Source organism: Vipera berus (assembly GCF_964194415.1).
Source record: "Vipera berus genome assembly, chromosome: 1".
Lineage (NCBI taxonomy): Eukaryota > Metazoa > Chordata > Lepidosauria > Squamata > Viperidae > Vipera > Vipera berus.
The window spans coordinates 189,386,166-189,410,309 of record NC_138202.1 but is presented as its reverse complement, the minus strand read 5'-3'; the positions used below and the strand labels follow the sequence as shown (position 1 = coordinate 189,410,309).

At 39.0% G+C, this 24,144-nt stretch overlaps 1 protein-coding gene across 1 annotated transcript in view; it reads left to right on the top strand.

Moving 5' to 3' along the window:
* The first annotated feature begins 1,879 nt into the window (after positions 1-1,879).
* The window catches only part of COL6A3 (collagen type VI alpha 3 chain), a 129,412-nt gene continuing 107,147 nt past the window's right edge, over positions 1,880-24,144 (top strand). The window contains 1 exon segment of the mRNA XM_081338786.1: positions 1,880-2,032. The gene's annotated coding sequence lies outside the window, so the exon portion shown is untranslated.

The window sequence follows — 24,144 nt, the reverse complement described above, 5'->3', positions numbered from 1 at the left end:
GAGTATTATAATCCATGAAACTAATGTGCCAATTCAAGTAATGTATTCTATTCTGGATAGAGATAAGATGTCTAGACTCCAAGTCAGGATGCAAGACAAAATGTTGGAAAATAAAACTTACCTATCCAACATGTTTGGTTCAAGGGAGCATGCTGCAAATCCCCTCTTTTCCAAATGTGAAGGGTGGAGGCACCAAGGCAAGCCTTCTTTGAGAGAGACACCTACCTTCCGACATCAGGCTGGCATGCACCCTTCCATGCCATGTTAGAAGAACATCACAACAGGATTCCTCCAGAGCCAAAGGTGAAGGGAATGCCACTTCATTAGAAGCAGCGCCAAATAGACTTTGAAAGGGATTTATGTACTAATGACAAACATCTAATTGCCAAAGTATATAAATCTTTATTAAAAATAAATCTGGAGGATAAATAAGTTAAAGAGTGTATGATTAAATAGATATAATATCACACACTACCAATGGGGAAATAAGTGGATTAATGAATTACAATTTTAAAGTTTTTTTTATAAAAGGATGTGTCATTAATATTTAACTCCTGAAAAATTGTCAGGATGGATATAAGAATATGAAATAAGTGTTGGAAATGGTAATCAATGTGACAATACCTTTTATTACTATTCGTGGACATGTGACTACCAAGAATTATTGGAATGAGACATGTTGTTTGATTCAGAAAATATTAAAAATGAATGTAAAATTAAAACTAGAAGCCTTTCTTTTATTGTGAATTAGTACATTGGAAGTAAAGATGGGATTTTGTTTCTATATATGACAACAATGGTGAAACTTTTATATTCACAATGATGGACAATGCATAAATTCCCACAACTGAAGAGTGGATTTTGAAATTAACAAAACTGACAGAGATGACGAAATTTTGATAAAAGACAAAAAAAATTCTAGTTTTGTTTCTATTTGGAGATCACTTTTGGACTTCTTGCTTGAGAAAGATAAAAATGAAGTTTTAATTTTAGGATTTTACAATTAGATTTGTTATGATTACAGAAATATTGTATATTTTTATTCTGACTAATAGATATCTTTACTGTACTTTTATGCTTATGTTTAATCATAGAATAAGAGGGTTTTTTTGGCTATATAATCATGATGTTATTTTGATTGTTTAATCTTTATATTTTTATATGATTATTTAGTGTTTTTGTTTTAATTTAGAGTAAGAGGTTACTTTACTATATATTTGTACCTGTACTGAAGAAAGTCAGAAGATTGTTGATTTTTTTGTCACTTTTTAACTTTTTTCATTTTTTAATCCTCTCTACCCCATTTTTGTTGTTCTGTATTTTATATATTTTTTGAAATTCATATATATTTCAAACAGGAGAGAAGGTTGAGGTGCACTTCCAATGTTATAAATATAAAATTAAGATAGGATTAGGAGAATGTTATTTGAGTGTCATAAACACAGACTCCAGAATTTACAGTTAGGTAAACAGTTCAGAACTAACATTTAAAAAGTGAAGTGTAATAATTAATTGCATTTCCCATTTTTTACTCCCCCAAAACAACTGATGCATCATCTTGTGGAAACGTGTAAAACAGAAAATGTTAGTTCTTTTCTCAAAGGTGACTTGGAGGAGGTCCTTCATGCAGAAAGCTCATGTAAAACTAGAACAGAGGCAATGCTAAACTCTGACATCATCTTACACACAGGGGTCAGCAGAAACAACCATTTGCTGTTTGAGCAAATCTGCTTTTCATTTACAGTTTGGGTTTGTGAGTGAGGAGGCCTTGATTGTAATATTAGGGACAATCCCGTTTTGAGTTTCTTCCACCAAAAGGCAGTTCAGTTCTTCACTGCGCCTACCCAGTTGGAGGGATTTGTCTTTAAAAAAATCAGCAAAAAAACCCTACTGTTCAGAATCCCAGCTTCCTCTCCTTCACTGTGGAGAAAAGCACCAGGCGGAACCAGGGACGTAAGGAGAAGATGAGTTTAATGTGCAGATAATTCCTTCAATAAGGTCCTGGAATTGTTAATTCTACATTTACTCAGGGGTAAGTACTTTGTTTTCTTTTTTTGTAGAAAGGATTTTTATCTGAGAATCTCTGTCAGTTCTATGGCTATTATCTAGATGGAGCACACTGAAGTAGTAGGAGCAACCAGGACAGAGTGCCTGGGGGTGGGGAGGGGGCAAACAGTTCAATCTGTTGAGTTGACAGAAGGCAGTCAACTTCAACCCAGTCTCAATGGGCACTAAAGATTGGCTAGTAGTTAATTGTTGGGGGGGGGGAAGGTGCTCATTGAAGACTTTATGGCTTGAGGGGAGGGGGAGAAGGAGGGGGACAGAGAAAATCCTTATATCTGCATCGAAATGTACCTCTTTTCTCCTGTTTATGAATGTATTGATTTGGGTCTTCTCTCTTATAACTTTATTCTCTGTTTTAAGGGGTCAATTCTGTTTGCGGTGAAGTTACATCTAGGATTTCTATTACTGTCCTTTCAAGAGAAAACCATAATGTTTCTTCATTTTTCTAGCTGCTGTGCTTTGAAAAGTTCTGTTTGCATGATGGGGAGTGGGCAGAAAGCAGGGGTGTGAGCTGATGAGAAATGATAGGATTGACTCCAGAGATACAACAAATAAACCTAGGGATGGCTGAGTTAAATTGCTCTTTTGCATTCTCCTTGTACTTTTTCTAAATGACTGGGACTAAAAGGAGTGAAGGGAGATGATTCTCAGAAGGGACAATAACAGATTCAGTACTGAAAAGATCCTGTAAACAAGTGTGTAGCTTGACAGCTCAGAAAATGGCACACTCCATTTTTTTCAGGAAAGCTATTAAATCTTGAAACAATGCTGCACTCTTCCCCAATGTTTTTTTGGGGAGAAAATACAGGAGGTGTGCAGATGGAATAAACATAGTAAAAACTAAGGTGAAACAAAGTCTTGCCTTTCTGGGAAAGATTGCTCAGTTTCAATCAGGGAGAGTTGGGAAATGCAAAATTAAACATGTATCCAGCTATTACTTTGGTTTCTGTAGACTTTTTTCTGAGTATTGGGCAGCCACCTGGGCAGATGAACACCACGGCCAATTATCTTTCTGCACACCTTTTTTTACTCTGCTGACCCACCCCCATATGCTTCCACAAATAAATGTTTATTTCAAAGGGTAGATACTTATAAACATAGCCACTGTCCATCTTAAACAATTACAGTCTCACAATGGGCTCCTGAGAAAAGATTTCCTATGCAAGATTTCCTATGCAACGTGCCTCTTTTGTTGCAAAATGAATTGAAGAGACCAGACAGCTCTGCAGGGGTTAATAAATAAAGACCTCCAAGATGAGCAGGAGGAAGAAACTGATATAGACTGCAAGATCTACAGTATGAATTCTTGTTTGTCTTGTGAAGTAATTCAAGTTGAAAAGTTAAATTAAGCAATTTGGTATCTCTGGAAATAGTTGCAATTATACTGAAAGGAATCTGAAATGTGGTTTTCAAAGGCGCTATTCTAGATCAGTTTCTGAATTATCGTTCTTGTTAAGAATGCTTAATGTTTCAAGTAAAGGAGCAGAGAGTTTTACATTTTATTATTTATAAAGGATTTAAAACTTCCAAGAAGTTCAACTAAATTTACATTCTATAAAGCAGACATTTTTTTGAAAAGGAGATGTTAGTACTTAAGTGGCAAATCTTGAATTTGGAATGGGTGGGGAAGTAACAAAAATATGTTCATACAGCTACATTTTTTAAAAACGTGATGAGTTAAATTTGGAATTTTTATTATTCTATGTCAAACATAAGTAACATTTAATATGCAAATATAAGTAACATTTAATTATTTGATAACAAACTCATTTACGTTTTTGTATGGCCTAGATAGGTTTTTCCTTCTCTGCCAGCTTCAGCCCATTCTACAGAATGGAGATAATCCTGTATGACCTAAATTGGCTGCTATGGATGACTGAAACTATGTACTTAAAGCACCATATATAATACTATGGACTACTGTAAGAGAGAGGAATTGACCCAGAAGATGTTAAGTTTTGCTGTGCTAGCAAAACTATTTCTTGGTTGCAAATTAACTGGTAGAGTTTTTAATAGAACCTTCCACAATAGACAATAACAGAATTGGATGGTCATTCTTGATATGACAATTTATGCTTACTATCTATCTTACTATCTTCCTATTCTACCTTGCCTGTGACATGTTGGAAATTATATGGAATATGGTACTAGAAAATTCAATGCTCTCTGACATTTGTGATATGACAATTTCTGTGGGTATTTGGTAGAACTGTGCAGCACTTTGGAATCAATTCAGAAAAGGCCTTCGAAGTGTGCAGAACCCTGAACAGTCCATCCATTTGCAGTTCTTCAAAGGAGCAGTGATTTTTCTACTGCTGGGTTGCTGCTTTCTGCAGCTGCCATGCAACCCCAAGAAAAGACCCAGCTACTTTCAAGAGTTACAAACAGATGCTGTTTTTGCATTCCTTTGCCCTCCAAAAGGCCTTTTGGAACTGAATCCTAAACATGGTGAAGCACTCAGTAAAACATTCTAAATTGGATCCATTGAAACTTTAATTGGTTGATGTAATTTAATTGTTTTTATGTCCCTACATGACTTTCTGCTGTATTCTACTTTGTAAACAAGTCACCATTTGTGGTATAGAATTGTGGTGATGTTGGGGGGATAACATTGGTGAATGTGCTTCTTTTCTGTTAAACTTTATAGGTGATATATAATGACAGAAAAATGGCCCATTTAGAAAGTAAGAAACAACAAAAGATGTTTTGCTTATAGGACCTAATGCCCCATCTATTTCTTTGCTCCTGCTATGATTCATAATTCAGCATAGTTCAAAGTCAGTGTTTTCATGATCTTTCATCAAGGATGGGGAACTGCTCTTGAGGACCTAATGCTTTCTTACAGATAGGGCCTCTGGCTTATAACACCTAGAACAAAATCCTCTGGCTTCCTCCCAAATTGTTCTCTCTGCTTCCTGTTTTCTGCTGTTCTGGGGTTAAACTTCTATGGAGGATTTTTACTGCTGTTTAAAAGGAACCTGGCTGTCAGGATCATTTATGATTTATCTATCACAAAGTATGGTCAAGAGTAGGAGAAACCACTTCTGTAGATGTTATAGCAACTACTGTCAGAATTAATAGAACAGAATAGAGTTGGAAGGGACCTTAGAGGTCTTCTAGTCCAACCCTCTGCTCAAGCAGGAGACCCTAGACCATTCCAGACAAGTGGTTGTTCAATGTCTTCTTAGAACCTACCAGTGATGGAGCACTTTCAATTTTACAAAATATATATTTTTTGAAATTTCAAAAATTTCAATTTTTTAGAGAGAGAATGTCGGAGTGTAGGAGAAATAGTGTTTATATGACAGTGAACAGGAACAGAAACAGAGGAAAGATGAAGTTTTCCAAGAGGAGAGATGGACGGACACTATCTTGCCTTCTACTGTGAGGACAACAGTATTCTGTCTGAAGCCAGGCTCCTGATATCACTCTGCTCAGAAAGGAAAGTGGGAAGGAGAACCCTTCAACTAGACTCTGTGCCTCCTTATTTATTTATTTATTTATTTATTTATTTATTTATTTATTTATTTATTTATTTATTTTCCATTTCTATTGTTATTCTTCTAAATCCAGTTGACTCTGGGTGGCAAACAATACCACAATTAAAACCCTAAAAACACAAATTATACATATAGGCAACAGAGAATTATCATAAAAATTAACAGTTCAGGTAGGTAATGTGGCCCCTAACACTTTCAGGGTCCCAGGCTCATACATATAGCTAGGTCTTTAGAGCAAGAGTGTCCAAATTTGGCAACTTTAAGACTTGTTGGATTCAACTCCCAGAATTCCTCAGCTAGCCATGCTGGCTGGGAAATTCTGGGAGTTGAAATCCACAAATTTTAAAGTTATCAAGTTTGGAGACCCTTGCTTTAGAGCAGACATGTCAAACACAAGGCCCGGGGGCCGGATCTGGCCCGCGAAGTGGTTTCATGTGGCCCGCGAAGCCATCCTGGAAACAGTGAGGGAATGGCCCCCATTGCCTTGGCCCTGGCCCAGAGACCCTCCTTCTGCCAGAGACCCTCAGATCTGTCCCACTCCTGCCCAGGCCCCCATAAGCACCCTTGATGCAAACGATGTAGAGCTGGCCATGCCCACCCAGTAGGCCATACGCACTCTAGCCACACCCACCCACTAGGCCACGCCCAGCCTGGCCATACCCACCCGGCCCCCTGAGGGCAACAGCAATGCTGATGCGGCCCTCAATGAAATTGAGTTTGACACCCCTGCTTTAGAGCATTATGAAAGGCTAATGGAGTTGGGGTCATCCTCAGAGGAAAAGTGTTCCAGAGGGAAGGATTTATTGCTGAGGAGACAGCGTGATCCCCACCAGCTGATATTCCTTGATTGACAGGGCCCTCAGCACCCCCAATCTACTCAACTGAACTGGACAGGGAGACACTATTGGAAGAAGATGGTTCCTTAGGTAACCCAGACCCAAGTTCCATCTTTGTGAGTAACATAGCTGAATTATTAATCTGAATATCAGGGGAGAGGTGTTGAAAAAGAGAGGAGCCATCGCTAAGGATGCTCCACAATAGTCCCTACAGTTGGCATTCCTTTGATGATGGGTTCCTTAACAACATTTTTTTTTTCTGATTTCACTGGAGAGGCAGATTCAACCTGGAGACGGTAACTTCAAATATAATCAGGCTCTGAGCTTTAAAGATAGCAAGCACCATCTTGAATTGCATCTAGAAGTGAACTATCAGTCAGTATGTTACATGGGCAACCAGCATCACTGCTAATGAGTGACCATGGCTGCAACTGACATACAAGTTAAAATTGTGCAAAGGCCTTCCTGGTCTCCACATGCGGTTCAAAAATAATCTGTGATTTCAGGAGGACCTCTGACTGTAAGCCAGCTGTATCTGGAGAGATACCAAATGTTATTTTCATTTGAGAACATTGAAAGCTGTTTCTTGAGATTAAAATTAGATCCAGGTGGATGCAGGAATTCTGATTCTCTCATGCCAATGGGTAACAGTTTCCTTTGCATAACTAAGACTAGTTTTATTGAGGTCTAGTTGGACAATGAAAGAGGTAAAGCATCAAATCCATGTATAATTTTAGTGAATCAACTGTGTGTTACAGAAAGAATAATAAAGTACAAATTTAAAAGTGAAGAAGAATCCGTGAATAGTTTGGAAAGCTTTTACTTGGGGAGATGTCTGTTATGACTAATTTTGAGAAGCCAGGCCAAATGCCTTGAGGTTTTCTCTTGTACTCTCTTCCTGATCAGTTGTCTGGTGAGAAAAGTATTCCTGGCCAAAAATCACTTCCTGGCTATATGTCCAATTGCTCTTGACCAAAATTGGAATGACTCAAATCATTCCAGTGGCTTCAGTGGGATTTTTCGGTTAGGACAGAGTTTCTGCCAATCCATGTGTGGTTCTTTTCCTCATGGTGATTCATAGACTCCTTACAAACTTTCTAGGCCTGAGAAAGAAGAAGTGGTAGTCCTACAATTTCCTTTGACTTAACTCCCAGGAATGGTTCCCATCAAGTCATCCTTCTTCTCAGTTGTATCTCAACTCCCCAATCCTTCATAGCTGTCCCAAAGGAAAGAAATACCTCCTCAAATCTGTGCCTGAACCTCCTGCTATCCTTGATCAGATCCTGTCTGTATGGTCTTTGCATGTTTGCCACATTTAATCTGATGCCTTTATCCCGTGTCTGGAAAGTATTAAGAATCCTCTGCTTTGTTTGAGGGATATCTTTTTTCTATTTTTAGAAGGTATTTTAGATTCCTATTGGAATCCACTTTCTGGAATAAACTATTTTGATTTGTTTGTTGTTTTTCTTTTGATAAACTGTGTATCTGTTTAAATACATAGTGAGTATTGTTTATTCGTATTTAACCTAGAATAATGCAAGTCAGCAGTTTCAAGACTAACATTTTTGGCTCAGTTTAAAGGGATAGAATTAGTGACTGTCATTCTTAATTCCTCTGTATGTTCTGCAGAATTGGAGAAAGGGTGGGAACGGAGATACCATGTCATATGATGTCTCGAAAGAGCCATAAGTCTCCAACAACTGCTGGATTCTGTAAAATGTGGCAATGTGACCTATTCCACCCCCCAAGCTATGTATTGATAATATTCATTTTGTTTTATTCCCAGAATTCATTTCCCTATTCCTATTCCTTTGGTGGTGATATTTGTATTATTAATACTACTCCATCAATTCAGTGAAAGCTCTGACATATCTATCTGTGTGGGTAGTCTAAAAATAAGATATAAGAGTTCATAATATAACAAATTAGGGAGAGAATATTAAATGTAGTTTACACATATGTCTGCACAGTTCCTTTCTCACAAGACCAGAATGAGCTATAGCAGCTTTCTCGTCCTGTGCATTATCTCCATCTGGATTAAGTAAAAAGGAACAAGAAAAAGGTCATGTAGGATAAGTTGAAATAGACATAAGGAGCAGCTTTGTTAAACTTCCAGGCTAACTTCCAGTTTATTGGGTTTCTGAAGCTCAGACCTATACCTGAGTATGGTAATTTTAACTCTGGTTTTAAGCCAGTAATTTTTTAAAAACATGTTTATTAATTAAAACAAATCAGAGAATAATTCATTAAGTGTAGCAAAAAAAATTAGGAAGTCAAGCTAGCTTTGAAAAGGCTCTTATATTATCTTCTAATCTTATTCCTCATGGAGAAGAGGTACATTATTTTGCTCACCCTTGTCTTTGGATTGCTGTGCTGATTTCCCCCATCCCATAAGCAGGAGCTGAGACCAGTACAATAATTATATTTTGCTTCATTTAAAGTCATTTAAAACAGTTAATGGTGAATCTCCAGTCATATATGTAATATTTTCTCTTCTTGCAACATTATAACTTAATATTATATTTTTGCTCTTTGGAGGCCTAAGTCAAGTCTTCTAGAGCTTTCTGTAGCATTATTGCCTTATGTGTTTTTCTCATCAAGTCCCTCTCCTGATAAATGGAATTCATTAGGTTGACCAAGACCAATTCTGTTCTAAAATCAGATCAGAGCAAAGCCTGGAATGAGTCTAGATATTAAGATGGTAGATAGGTAGCCATATACATTTGTTCAATAAATCAATCAATCTCCAGAAGTAGCTGTAATAGGGATGACACCACTTCCTCAATCATTTTGCTAAGAAAAACTGTTCCTCACTGAATTAAGGTAACCTCCTCAGTCCAGAAATTACCATCATTGAGACCTGAAGAGTAGTAGGAGATACTCCTTTATACAATGTTGCATTCACTAACCCCCGGACTTACCTAATCAGTTCCCTTTAGCTAATTTATATTAACCATAAAGGAGAAGGGTTATAATCCTGGAGTTGCCATGACAGTCTTACCCATGTTCTCAGCCACAAAATCTGAGGTGGATGGTAGGACAAATGGTAGGACAAGATGGAGGATTAAACTCCTAATCTATAATTGTAACATTTCCAGCAAATACTCACAACATTCAGGAATTTCTCATATTCCATACAACTCCGATGTAACCCATCTTAGTGGTCTCCAGAGGGGTGGTGGTAGAATAGACTGGGAAAAAAAATCAAACTTCATTGGAAAATGATCATCTCTACCCAAATGAATTGCCCCAGTAATTGAGATAACACATGGTTATTATGAAGATCATGAAATCTTAAACTGGCTCATGAATGTTGAAATCATAGTTTCCATGGGATTTACTAAGAGACAACTCCTGGTCAGAGATGCTGTTAGGTGTCAGTTGTCCAAGCTTGGTCAGTTAGAAAGCAAGACTCTTCAGCTCATGGTTAGTCAAAAGTATACTTTACTAAAGCCAAGCAGTTACAGAAGAAGCAAAGCTAGATCTGAGGGTTTCCTGAACAGAGTGTATGGTTAATCTTTCCATGTCCCCCTCCACCCCTCTGGAAAAAGGGGCACATAACTAAGGCTGATTATCAGCAGATAGCCAAGACATGCAAAGATGAAGTCAGGAAAGCAAAGGCTCAGAATGAACAAAGACTTGCAACAGAAATCAAGGACAATAAAAGAAGTTTCTTCCAACATATTAATAACAAGAAAAAAGTCAAGGAAACTGTAGGCACACTAAACAGAGAAGGTGGCAAGGACATTACAGGCAACAAGGAGAAAGCGGAGCTGCTTAACTCATACTTTCTGTCAGTCTTCACACAAAAAGAAACTATAGCCCAACACACCAAAAAAACCACTGCAAAAGACGTACTAGAAACAAAAATTAAAATAAGCAAGAAAATGGTAAGAGAACACCTACCCAACCTTGATGAATATAAATCACCGGGACCCGACAGACTACATCCCAGAGTTCTGAAAGAGCTGGCAGATGTTATCTCAGAACCATTGCACCACATCTTCCATAAATCATGGAGCACCAGGGAAGTACCTGAGGACTGGAAAAGGGCTGATGTGGTTCCCATCTTCAAGAAAGGGAAAAAACCGCACCCAGGAAACTACAGACCAATCAGTCTAACATCAATACATGGGAAGACTAAACTAGTAGACCAGCGAAATGCAGTGGACGTAGTATACTTAGATTTCAGTAAGGCATTGGATAAAGTAGACCACAACCTACTCCTTGGTAAGCTAGAAAAAGGTGGAATAGACAACATCACCACCAGATGGATCTGTAGCTGGCTGGCAAACCATACTCAACAAGTAGTCCTCAATGGCACTACATCTACATGGAGAGAAGTAAGCAGTGGGGTACCACAAGGCTCTGTCTTTGGCCCAGTATTCTTCAATATCTTCATCAATGACTTAGATGAGGGAATTGAAGGGGAACTCATCAAATTTCCAGATGACACCAAACTGGCAGGAGTAGGCAACACCCCAGAAGACAAATTCAGGATCCAAAAAGATCTAGACAACTGAATTTATATATTTATTAACAGAGGAGGGGCTAAGAAACATCCATCTCATTAGTATAGTGACCTGCATACTGCAATGGACTTTGAATCTGCAGTTCTCATAATATAGAGGTTATGCACGAGCAAAAGTAACCATCTGTCAATGAAGGTGTGCAGAAGCTTTGTCCAGAGCCTTGCTCTGGGAACTAGATCAAATATAGATATAAAATCAATAAATGCAGAGTACGGTGTAGAGTCTACTTTAGATCAGTGGTGGCATTCAAATATGTGAACAACCGGTTCTCTGTGTGGATGCCACTTCCAGAAGTCCGTTCTGGGCCTGGCCAACAAAAAATTAGCCAAATTGGTGTGAACTGCCTGAATCCCACCACTGCTTTAGATGTATATTTTTCACCAGATGTTGAAATATGAGGGGATGTCTATATCCAGACCTAAGCCTGCTTGCACATCAGCCAGTTTATGCTCTGAATCAATCCAATCAATTAGTTTATTATATAGATGTCTAGATAGACCTTGCTTATTATGCTTAACAGGCTGATAGGTTGTAATTTGCAGGCAAATATTGTATGTCCTTTTTGTATATAGGCAACAGGCCTGCATGGGCCACACCAGAGAAAGATTTCTGGTAAGAAAGTGGATCCTATCATTTGTTTTCCTGGCCCTCTGATCTAAATCAGAATAGCTAAGTTTATATAATCAATATAGCCAGCCCATCTATGCAAGTCTTCATGAACCTGGCCCTCGGATATGACTTAAATCACAGATAACATGGAATTAACTATGCCAAAATTAATGTTAAATTAAAAACACTTTTCTCAAAATTAATATTTAAATGATAAATCTCCTTCAAACTGCACCTTCATAAGGCATTTTGGTATAGGGGAGGGGGGCAAATTGTGCTTGATCAGTGTTTTTCATCCTTTTTATCTTAAATCTGAAAATGGTATTCCTTCAGAGCTACTAGTGAAATCAACCATGAAGCAGGAGCATTTTACCAATTAAGGAACAATTATTCAATATGAATAATTTTGTGTACAGATCTGAAAAGTTTTATAATGTCTTCTGATAATGATTGTTAATCTGGTTTCACTCAGTTTTTCATATTCACAACCATATGTTAATTTCAGCTAATAAACAAGCTTCTTCATTAAAATTTATTTTCATTCTGCATACTTTACATATTTGTGAATGAATTGTCTCTAAGAACATTGGTTGGAATAAAAGGAAATCATAAATAAAAATGTTGAAAAATGGAAGGATTCAGGCATAGATTTGTAACTGGAAATATATTAAAATATGAATGCGGTTTACTTATGGAGTGAGTATCTGACTAGTTCCATGTGTGTGGAAACTCCATCTGTACCTGATGACTGAAAGAATGCCATTACTGTTTCCCTACAGGAAGGAGAAAATACCAAGAGTGAATGCAAAAAGCAGGAAATTAGTTCGTGAAGTGCATCTGAGAAGTGTTTGATAGGATACAGGGGGTGGCAATGATCAAAATTGGGGAACTACAGTGCAGCTATGGCTGGGTAGGAGATGTGTGAATAAGAAGTTTGTTCTTGGGCAGGACATTGTGAAGTGTATGAATGTAAGGAAGAAAGCTCATTTGTACATTTATTTACTTAGAGGAAATGAATGATGAAAATGGATTGGCCTGTTTTATGGCATTTTTGCACAAATATATAGTTGCTGAATGTGGTAAGAGTGGTATATGATGGAAATAAAACAAGGATGAAAAGAGACTAGTTAATGATTCAACATTAACAGTGAATAATATAAAGGGATGTAATAACATCTCAGTTATTTAATGTATTTATAAATAACTGTATAAGGAACACTTGTAAAGATGTGTTGTTGAGGACATGAATATACTCTTGTATGTAGATGTTCTCTGTTTCTGGAAAGTGCTTATTTTTTATCCCTCTTTCCCATTTTTCATTCTTCCTCAGAGCCATCTCTCTACTCCATCCTTCTCTTACATAGTAAACATTGTCAGTGCAAAATGACACACCCTAACATTCAAAAAGTTTGAACTTTCATTCACAATATTAATGGAATCTTAAAAGGCAGTAACTGGTGAAGAAATGATTTTTGGGTTTTATAAAAAAATTACCTAAATAAAAATTTAAATGTGTTTTTTTTTAAAAAAGCATACCTTCAAAGTGATATGAGATGGAAATATGCAAAAAAACCAAAAAAAGGTTAGCGAGATGTTTGGTAGCTAAGCCAAACCCAGTCAGGAAATTTTATTTTGAACCTTTTAGCTTACAGTGCATGAGGCTGAATGGAGACAGGACACAGGTATATAAAATCATACCAAGTATGAAAATATAAATAAAAGTTTTTCTTTCTGTGAAACAATGTTAAAAAACTTGTGAAGAATCAGGACCAATAAGAGGAAACACTGTTCAGTATAAAATATAATCAATGAGCATAGGCTTTCCTGTGACCAGAGGTGATAATGAGAATTTATTTAGATTGTTGTAAGAAAGGAAACAAGGGATGTGGTGGCTCAGTGGGTTAGGATGCTGAGCTTGTCGATCAGAAGGTCGGCAGTTTGGCAGGTCAAATCCCGAGTGCCACGTAACAGAGTGAGCACCTGTTACTCATCCCAGCTCCTGCCAACCTAGCAGCTCGAAAGCACGTAAAAATGCAAGTAGAAAAATAGGGACCACTACGGTGGGAAGGTAACAGCATTCCGTGTGCCTTTGACATCTAGTCATGCCGGCCACATGACCACGGAGACGTCCTCGGACAAGCGCTGGCTCTTCAGCTTTGAAACGGAGATGAGCACCGGCCCCTAGAGTTGGAAATGACTAGCACGCATGTGCAGGGGAACCTTTACCTTTACCTTTAAGAAAGGAAACAGACAAATTTAGAGAGAATTAAACTATCTGTAGTTAATAATGTTGCTGATTGTTCACTACCTGTTGAATAACAGCTAGTATATCTTAAATAACAATGAAAAGGGGTTGTTGCTTTCTTGTCCAAACAGCAACCTTCCTGAACAATCCAGTTGATTACTGTGGGACATAGAATGCTGGGCTAAATGGTCTCTTAGCTTGATTTGCAGATGTATTTCAAATGGATTTGTACAGAAGGACTTGTTTTTGAGCCATTCACCTACCATTCTTAGTCCCATTGTATAAATTGTGCTGGAGCCAAGCCCTGCGAGTTTTCTACTGAACTAACCTCTGTTAGCTGTTTTTTAATTCAGAAGATCAGCAGTAGAATTCTATAAATTTTTCCTGACCCTAGAAGTCTGTATTTCATAAGAGTGGCATGGGTGGACAACATGTGGTTGGTAACATTCTTATTACATACAAAAGCTTGTTGAGCTCTGAAAGGTTTCTTATTCTCCCCCAAAAAAGTCATTTTCCTCTTACCAGCTTAAAGTGCAATATCAGAAGCTTACTTATAAATACGATGTATAAAAAAATACATATACACCTCTTTTATGACAGAACCACTAGGATTTTTTTAACCTGTATCCTCCCTTTTCTGTTTACTTGTAATTTTCCATGGGACTGGTGTAGAACTAGTGCTCTGAAGAAGTAGTATTAGAACAAGTGAGGAGTGACCTGTTCCTTAAACCAATGTCTCTTTGACTGAGGCAACAAAAAATTAAATTCTCTCCTTTCATCCCTTTTCTGAATTTTCTACATATTTTTAATCATCCTTATTAGTCATAAGCACTGAGTTGGCACACAAACTTACTTGAGTCTAAAAAAATCCTGACATTTTAAAAATGCATCTTGATATTATTACTTTAGTTTTTGCAGCATTGGAAAAACAATATATTGGATTTACTATACAGCAGAAAGGGTAATTTTATGTGTTTCTTCATACAAAAATCAAATAATATCATTCTTGTGCACAGGAAACAAGACCATCAAGAATTACGACAAACTAGAAATTTAATTTGGGAAGGGCATACAAGTGTAAGCTTTATCTGCTCTTTTATTCCTATATGAAATAATATGCTAAAAATAGTCTGCCATTTCTTCTTTCATAGTTATTTTAATCATAGGAAATGCCATAATAGTTTACATTCAGAATGCATTATAACATACAAAGGTTTTTTACACATCTTTCTTTAATTTACATAACATAATTCTACATTATAAAAATGTACTTTGTATACATTTACTTTTCTTGTACATACACATATTCCTGATATATGCTTTTTAAATATACATTTTCTTATTCTAAGCTCTCTTTTAAATTACAGTTACTGCTTTTTGCAACCAATTCTACAGTATATCTTTCTAGATATATTATTTGTACAAATAATTTAAGAAAATTCCTCCAAAATTTTGCTGTGAACTGCACTCCTCTATCTGAAATTATTTGCTTAGGGGCACTATGCAGTCAGTAGATATGTTTCAGGAACAATTTAGTCAGTCGTTGTGCAGATTGGAGTCCTTTACAGGCGATAAAATGAGCCTGCTTCGAAAACAGATCTATCACAGTCCAGATGACAGTATTTCCTCTACTTTTGGGTAGGTCTACAATAAAGTCCATAGCTATTTCTTCCCATGGTTGAGAAGGGTCTGCCACCAACTGCAGTAGCCCGGGGGGTTTCCCTGGAATTCTTTTCATGGTGGCACATATGGTACAACTCCTGACATAGTTTTCTACTTCTCGTTTTAGCCCTGGCCACCAAAATTGCCGGTGTATGAGATGTAGAGTTTTTAAATATCCGAAGTGTCCAGCCTGTTTTACATCATGGCTGTGTTTGAGAACATTGAGACGGAGGGCTTCAGGTAGATACAATTTCCCCCCCCCTTGTATGCCAAACCATCCCTGCATGTTAGGGAGGTTTGATTATTTTTGAACCATTGATCGGTAAGGACCCCTTGTAGTAGCAGGTCAGACCCACTATGAAGTGAAACATATTCTTGACTCTAGAATCTTTAAGGGAAAATTGCAGTACCTAGTACAATGGAAGGGATACCCATTGTCTGAAGCCACTTGGGTGAAATCTAGTGATGTGAAAGCTGACAGACTTATCAAAAAGTTTTATGAGAAACACTCCAACAAACCAAAAGTCAGCCCTTAACCTGTGTTTTATTTACATTACAGGATCTGTCCTTTTGTAAGGGGGAACCGGATGTCAATGCTGCAAACATTGACATGTTTTTGCACTGACAATATAAGAGGCAGCCTTTTGCTTTAACTGTTTGGTTTTGAAACACAAAAGCATGGGTGGAATGCAACCTGAATGTTTTGACAAGATAAGGGATAGCCGCTTCAGAAGTGAAGTGAAACTTCGTGTGTTAAATTAATTGGTAAATATGATTCATGACATGTAAATAAGGGAGGGAAATTATGTATGATGTGGTGTGTCAAGGGGAGGAAAATTCAGATTCTGGCATCCATCCATGAGTGCCGATGTTCTGTTCTGCTCATTATAGACTTTTTTAGAATAAATAATTATGCAGTACTCTTTGATGTGTCTTTTTAATTGGAACCATGACACCTAGATCTTCAGTAAAATTAGAACGTAAAGAATAAAGAATAGAAAATCTTTTAGTCCACAAACTTTAGAAAATAAAATTCTGATTGGGATCCAGTTATTTTTTCAATGTTTTAAACTCCCCTGAATGATTTATCGCCACTGTTTCTAGATGGAGGGCTAAAATCTCCCTTCCCTCTCCACAGGGGAAAAAATACTTTAGCAGCTTATGCAGGTAAAAAATGATTAGGATTTAAGAGAGGTAGATCTCACACAATCTCTTTCATGCTGCTTTAAAGTTGCCTGGTAGTGTGACTTCGGCTGTCCACAGCCTAGTGATGGGCCATATTACTATGGCCACTCTTTCATCCGCCAGTTTGGACAGTTGTGCTGGCTCTAGCAGGAGAGTTACCACTATCCTGTGATCCAGCGAGGGCCCCTCCTTGCTGGTCACCCCTACAGGGCGACTTTCAACCTTTTTCAGGGTCCCCCAGTGATGCAAAATTGGACGAGGAAGACGGAGCTCATCTTCCAGGTGTCCATGGAGGCCACGTCAGCAAACCAGAAGTCCAAAAGAGCTGACTTTAATAAACTCAGAGAGAACCTAGGAAAAATCCCATGGATGAAAATCCTAAAGGGGAAAACAACCCAGGAAGCATAGGAAACCCTGAAAAATGTGATCACAAAAGCCCATACTAGCACAATACCACTGAGAAAGAAAAACAAGAAATCCAAGAAGAAACCAGCATGGCTGCAGAAAGATCTCTCTAACAAACTAAAAGACAAAAAAGGACAAATACAAAAAATGGAAAGAGGGACACATAACTAAGGCTGATTACCAGCAGGCAGCCAGAACATGCAAAGATGAAGTCAGGAAAACAAAGGCGCATAACAAACAAAGACTTGCAATAGAAATCAAGGACAATAAAAAAAGTTACCTCCAACATATTAACAACAAGAAAAAAATCAAGGAAACTATAGGCACACTAAACAGAGAAGGTGGCAAGGACATTACAGGCAACAAGGAGAAAGCGGAGCTGCTTAACTCATACTTTCTGTCAGTCTTCACACAAAAAGAAACTATAGCCCAACACACCAAAAAACCACTGCAAAAGACGTACTAGAAACAAAAAATAAAACAAGCAAGAAAATGGTAAGGGAACACCTATCCAACCTTGAATATAAATCAACGAGACCTGACAGGCTACATCCCAGAGTTCTGAAAGAGCTGGCAGATGTTATCTCAGAACCATTGCACCATATCTTTCAAAAATCCTGGAGCACCGGGGAAGTACCAGAGGTTTGGAAAAGGGAAGATGTGGTCCCTATCTTCAAGAAAGGAAAAAAAATGGACCAAGGAAACTACAGACCGATCAGTTTAACATCAGTATGTGGGAAGATCCTAGAAAAGGTAATCAAAAAACAGATCTATGAACAACTAGAAGCAAACAAAGTCATAACTACTAGCCAGCATGGGTTTGTTAAAAACAGATCATGCCAAACCAATCTTATTTCATTCTTCGATAAAGTGGCTATACTAGTAGACCAACGAAATGCATTGGACGTAGTATACTTAGATTTCAGTAAGGCATTTGACAAGGTAGACCACAACCTACTCCTTGATAAACTAGGAATAGGTGGCATAGACAACATCACCACCAGATGGATCTGTAGCTGGCTGGCAAACCATACTCAACAAGTAGTCCTCAATGGCACTACATCTACATGGAGAGAAGTAAGCAGTGGGGTACCACAAGGCTCTGTCTTAGGCCCAGAACTCTTCAATATCTTCATAAATTACTTAGATGAGAGAATAGAAGGGGAACCTATCAAATTTGCAGATGACACCAAACTGGCAGGAGTAGCCAACACCCCAGAAGACAAACTCAGGATCCAAAAAGATCTTGACCAACTTGAACAATGGACCCTACCCAACAAAATGAGTTTCAATGTGGAGAAAAGCAAAGTCTTACATTTAGGCACGAAAAAACCAAAGGCACAAATACAGATTGGGCAAGACCTTGCTTGAAAACAGTAACTGTGAGAGAGACCTTGGAGTCCTAGTGGACGATCACTTGACTATGAGCCAGCAGTGTGCAGCAGAAGCCAAAAAAGCTAATACAATCCTGGGTTGTATAAACAGAGGCATAGAATCAAGACCATGAGAAGTATTATTACCGCTTTATAAAACCCTAGTAAGATGACACCTAGAATATTGCAACCAATTTTGGTCATCATATCACAAAAAAGATGTTGAGAGTTTGGAAAAAATTCAGAGAAGAGCAACTAAGATGATCAGAAGCCTTGAGACTAAAACATATGAAGAACGGCTGTGGGATTTGGGTTTGGCTAGTCTAAAGAAAAGAAGAAATAGGGGAGACATGATAGTAATGTTCCAGTATCTGAGGGGCTGCCACAAGGCAGAGGGGGGCATGTTGGAGCACCATATGGAAGGATGAGAAACAATGGTTGGAAACTGATCAAAGAGATAAGCAACCTGGAATTAAGGAGAAACCTCCTGACAGTGAGGACAATCAAACAGTGGAACAGCTTACCCCCAGAAATCGTGGGTGCTCCATCACTGGAAATTTTTAAGAAGAGACTAGACATTCACCTGTCTGAGATGATATAGGTTCTCCTGTTGTTGTTTTTAAATCCCATTTATATCCCGCCCTTCTCCGAAGACTCAGGGTGGCTTACAATCTAAAGCACAAATCAATATGCTTAGCAATAGCCTTCATTCTATGTATATGCCTGCTTAATAGGGCTTTCAGCCCCCCCCCAAGCGGCATTATTACAAAGTCAGCTTATTGCCCCCAACAATCTGGGTCCTCATTTTTTCTACCTTGGAAGGATGGAAGGCTGAGTCAACCTTGAGCCTGGTGGGATGCGAACCTGCACTAATTGCAGGCAGCTGGTGTTACTTAAGGAGGCATTAGCCCACTGCTCCACCAAGGCTGAGAAGGGGGCTGGACTAGAAGAACTCCAAGGCCCCTTTCAGCTCTATTCTATTCTATTCTATTCTATTCTATTCTATTCTATTCTATTCTATTCTATTCTATTCTATTCTATTCTATTCTATTCTATTCTATTCTATTCTATTCTATTCTATTCTATTCTATTCTATTCTAAATTCAAATCCCAGCAGAGGACCTTTTTTAAAAAAAGAAACAAAAATCTAAAACAGTCCTTGGAAGTGACTCTCCCTCCACCTTTTCTTCTCTGAAAAAATCTGCAGTCAAATTTTATTTATTTATTTATTTTATTGGATTTATATACCGCCCTTTCCCGAAGGACTCAGGGCAGTTTACAGGGTAATTAAAACATTGATACAAAAATTAAAAACAATTAAAAAGAATTAAATTTAATCCCTGAAAAAATATAAAACCCCAATTAAAAACTCTCAGCCTGGGCCGGGGAGCTCGAAGAGCCAGGTCTTCAGGTCCCGGCGAAATGAACGAAGGTCGGGGGCAGTCCTGAGCTCTGTGGGCAGCTGGTTCCAGAGGGCAGGTGCACCCACAGAGAAGGCCCTCCCCCTGGGTGTTACCCGCCGGCAATCTTTTTTTTTTTTTTTAATTGAAAAGTTTTAAAATACAATTTTCCTTTAAAAAACCCCCCTTCCCCCTCCCTCCTCCCCCCCTACCTCCCCCCCTCCCTCCCTCCCTCCTCCCCCCCCCTGCCTCCCCCCTCCCCCCTCCCCCCCCGACTTCCCAGAGCTGAATACAAGGTATATATATAAAAAGAGAAAGAAAAAAAAAAAGAAAGGCAAACATAAGCAACCATGTACTAACAACTATAAATTCTAAAATCCATCACTCTCTAGCTTATATAGGATAAACCAAACCTTGGCAATATTAAATATATATAAAAAACTAAAATAAAAAAAACACTTTCTAGCTTATATAGAATAAGACAAACCTTAATAATATTAAATATACATTAAAAACAGGAAAAAGAACCCCAAAATAGAAAGAGAAAAAAAGAACAGAAAAAAAGGAAAAAAGAATTATTCAAATACTATATAATACTTCTCAACCTATACTTGTCCTAAATAGACTCCATCCCTTTTTGTCCATTACATGATATAACGTTCTTACAAATAATCTTTCAAATTAACCAAGATCTTCACCACCTCAACCAGATCAGAAAACTTTAAAGTCCACTCTTCTGTAATCGGCCGTTCCTCTTCCAGCACATCTATAATTATTCCAAACAATAAAAAAATTGCGAACAAAACTTTAACCTCCATTTGGAAATCTTCTATATATTCCACCAAACTTTAATCCAAAAAAACCTCACCCTTTCCACAAAACCACCACATGTAAAAAATATATTGCGTCTACACCCAAATCTTTTCCCACCTCCCATACTTGACTATGAATACGTCGTAGAAATTCCATAGACTTCTGCAAATCCTGCTATTTTCTCTTCTTAGATCGTTTTGCAGCAGCACACGTCACCCTCTGTTCTATTGAATCATCCGACGAAGTTGTATCTTGATCTCTTCCAACACCGTTGTCTTCTATCTGACCACCTTCGACCTCTTGATGCACTCCTTCTCCAGATCCCTTTTCAGCTTCCAGAGATGTTAATGGCGTTGCATTTAAAACATTATTATAGAAATCACGCGCTTGCATCACAGTAACCAGACGGTACCTTTTACCTTCGTGCGTCACCATCAACCCAGCTGGGATCTCCCATCTAAACCTTATATCTCGTTGCTTGAGCTCTTGCACAAGGAATGTAAAATCCTTCCTTCTCCTTAAAATCTTTGGAGGAATTTCTTTTAAGACCAAAACTTCTTGATTAGCAATCACAACTTTAGTATCATAAGCAGCTCGTATAACTTCATCTCTAGTTTCCCTTTTTGCAAAATATACCACCACATCTCTAGGCAACTTTCTCTGTCTAGCAATCCATGAATTCACACGAAACACTTTATCCATGCCTCCTTTTATTTCAGATGCTGGCTGATTCAACACTTCTTCAAAAGCCTCAGAAACCAGCTGCTTTAGATCTTCCTTGGTATTCTCCTTTAAGCCTCTAACTCTAATGGCAAACTGCATCTGGTAATATTGAGCAAGACTCAGTTCCTTTTCCACTTTATCTTCATTCTCCAATACTTTTGCTTCTAATATAGCATTCTTTTGAGTCAGATCTTCTAGCTTTTCCTCCAATTCTTCCACACAGCGAGCCACTTTACACACTGAAGACAAAATGTCTGCCTTCATCACTCTGAACTTCTGTTCCATCCTCTCCTCCATTCTCTCCTCCAATTTCTCCAATTTCTCCTCCATCTGTACAAATCTAGCATTAATTGATTCCAAAATTACCTGGGCGTGTTTTTCAAGAGCATCTTGTAAGTCCTTTGATGTCAATACATCAGGAGGATGCAGCGCCTGCAGTAATGATTGTTGCACAGGAGAAGTTCCAGCACTCCGAAGAGTTTTAGGGGGTGGTTTAGCCGCCATCTTTTACCAAATGCGACGCACTTTCACTTCAGATTTATAATCCAAAAAAGTCCATCAAGCTGGAGAGTAAAATATCACCTTTTCCTCTTGTATCGCTCTGCCTGCTCCTTTAATCCATAGTCATTCCTTCAGGCAGGGGTGGTCGCAGACGCCTGGCTCTGCTCCAAGAATCAGGAGCAGAGGCGCCGGCCAGCTGGGAGCAGCCCAGGCTACGGGGGAGTTCAATCCTTCAGCCGCCCAAGCCATAAGCTCAGGCGGCCCTGGAGAACTCTACCCCTACCTGGGAGCTCGCCCCCTCCTCTTCTCCCGAGGAGGGGGCTTCAAATTCGCCCGAACAGCTGATCGGCGCTGTTTCGGGCGAAAAAACAACAGCTGAGCCGCGGGCAGCCCGGGAAGGCTGTCTCCGTCGCCGCGGAGCCACCGGAAGTCCCCCGCCGGCAATCTTTAACCGGCGGCACCCTGAGAAGGCCCTCCCTGTGGGAGCACACTGGACGAAGGGAACTTGATGCCGGCAGCAGGTGTTCCCTCAGATATCCTGGACCCAAGCCATTAAAGGCTTTATAGGTCATCACCAGCACCTTGAATCTCACCTGGAGGGCAACCGGAAGCCAATGCAGCTCACGGAGTAGAGGTGTTACATGGGAGTGTCGGGAAACCCCCATCACAACTCGCGCTGCCGCATTCTGCACCAGCTGAAGCCTCCGAGTGGTCCTCAAGGGCAGCCCCATGTAGAAAGCGTTGCAGTAGTCTAAACGGGAGGTCACGAGCGCATGAGTGACTGTGCGTAGAGCATCTCGGTCCAGGTAGGGTCGCAACTGGCGCACCAGGCGAACCTGGGCAAAAGCCCCCCTGGTCACGGCTCCTATATGATCTTCAAAATTGAGCCGTGAATCCAGGAGGACGCCCAAGTTGCGAGCCCTATCAACGGGGGGTAACACCTCACCCCCCATCGTTAAAGATGGAATAGTCTGGTTAACCCGAGATGCCGGTATGCACAGCCACTCAGTCTTGGCAGGATTGAGACAAAGCCTGTTTCTCCCCATCCAGACCTGGACCGCCTCCAGGCAACGGGACATCACGGCGAGGGCATCACTGGCAGCAGGCATGAGAATTTGGCTACTGTTGATTTAGCTAATGCACACGCCAATACTGTTTGTTTTTATAAAAAGGAATCCAGTCATTTGATGTTAACATATCCACAATAATGTGATTTATTCAAACTTTAGAACACCTGAAACAATCATTTGGTATGGAAGTCTACCTGCCCAGGTAAACCAGGCAGAAAACATGACTACATAAACTAAAGTACAGCAAAAGAATAAGTACAAAAAGTGGAAAGAGGGACACATAACTAAGGCAGAAAATCAGCAGTTAGCCAGAATCTGCAAAGACAAAGTCAAGAAAGCAAAGGCTCAGAATGAACAAAGACTTGCAACAAAAGGCAAAGATAATAATAAAAAAATCTTTCCACATATAAATAACAAGAAAAAAGTCATGGGAACAGTCAGTCCACTAAAGAGAGAAGTTGGCAAGGAAGTAACAAACAGTTGAGACAAAGCAGAGCTGCTTAGCTCATTCTTTGCATCAGTCTTCATGCAAAAAGAAACCTACTAAAAGCATAACTGTAAAAGACAGACTAGAAATAAAAATTAAAATAAGCAAGAGAATGGTAAGAGATCATCTGTTTGACCTTGATGAATATAAATCACTGGGACCTGATGGATTACATCCCAGACTTCTGAAAGAGCTGGCAGATGTTATCTCAGAACCACTATACCATATTTTTCAAAAATCCTGGAGCACTGGGAACCATCAGAGGACTGGAAAAGAGCTGATGTAGTTCCCATCTTCAAAAAAGGGAAAAAAATAGATTCAGGAAACTACAGACAAATCAGCCTAACATCAATACCCAGGAAGCTACTGGATAAGATAATCAAAAAACAGTTCTGCAAACATCTAGAAACAAAGTTATAACTAGAAGCCAGCATGGGTTTGTTAAAAACAGATCATGCCAAACCAATCTCATTTCATTCTTTGACAAAGTGACTAAATTAGTAGACCAGCAAAATACTGTGGACATAAACATAAAGATTCAAGGTGCTGGTAATGACCTATAAAGCCCTAAATGGCTTGGGTCCGGGATATCTGAGGGAACACCTGCTGCCGGCATCAAGTTCCCTTCGTCCAGTGCGCTCCCACAGGGAGGGTCTTCTCAGGGTGCCGCCGGTAAAAGATTGCCGGCGGGTAACGCCCAGGGATAGGGCCTTCTCAGTGGGGGCGCCTGCCCTTTGGA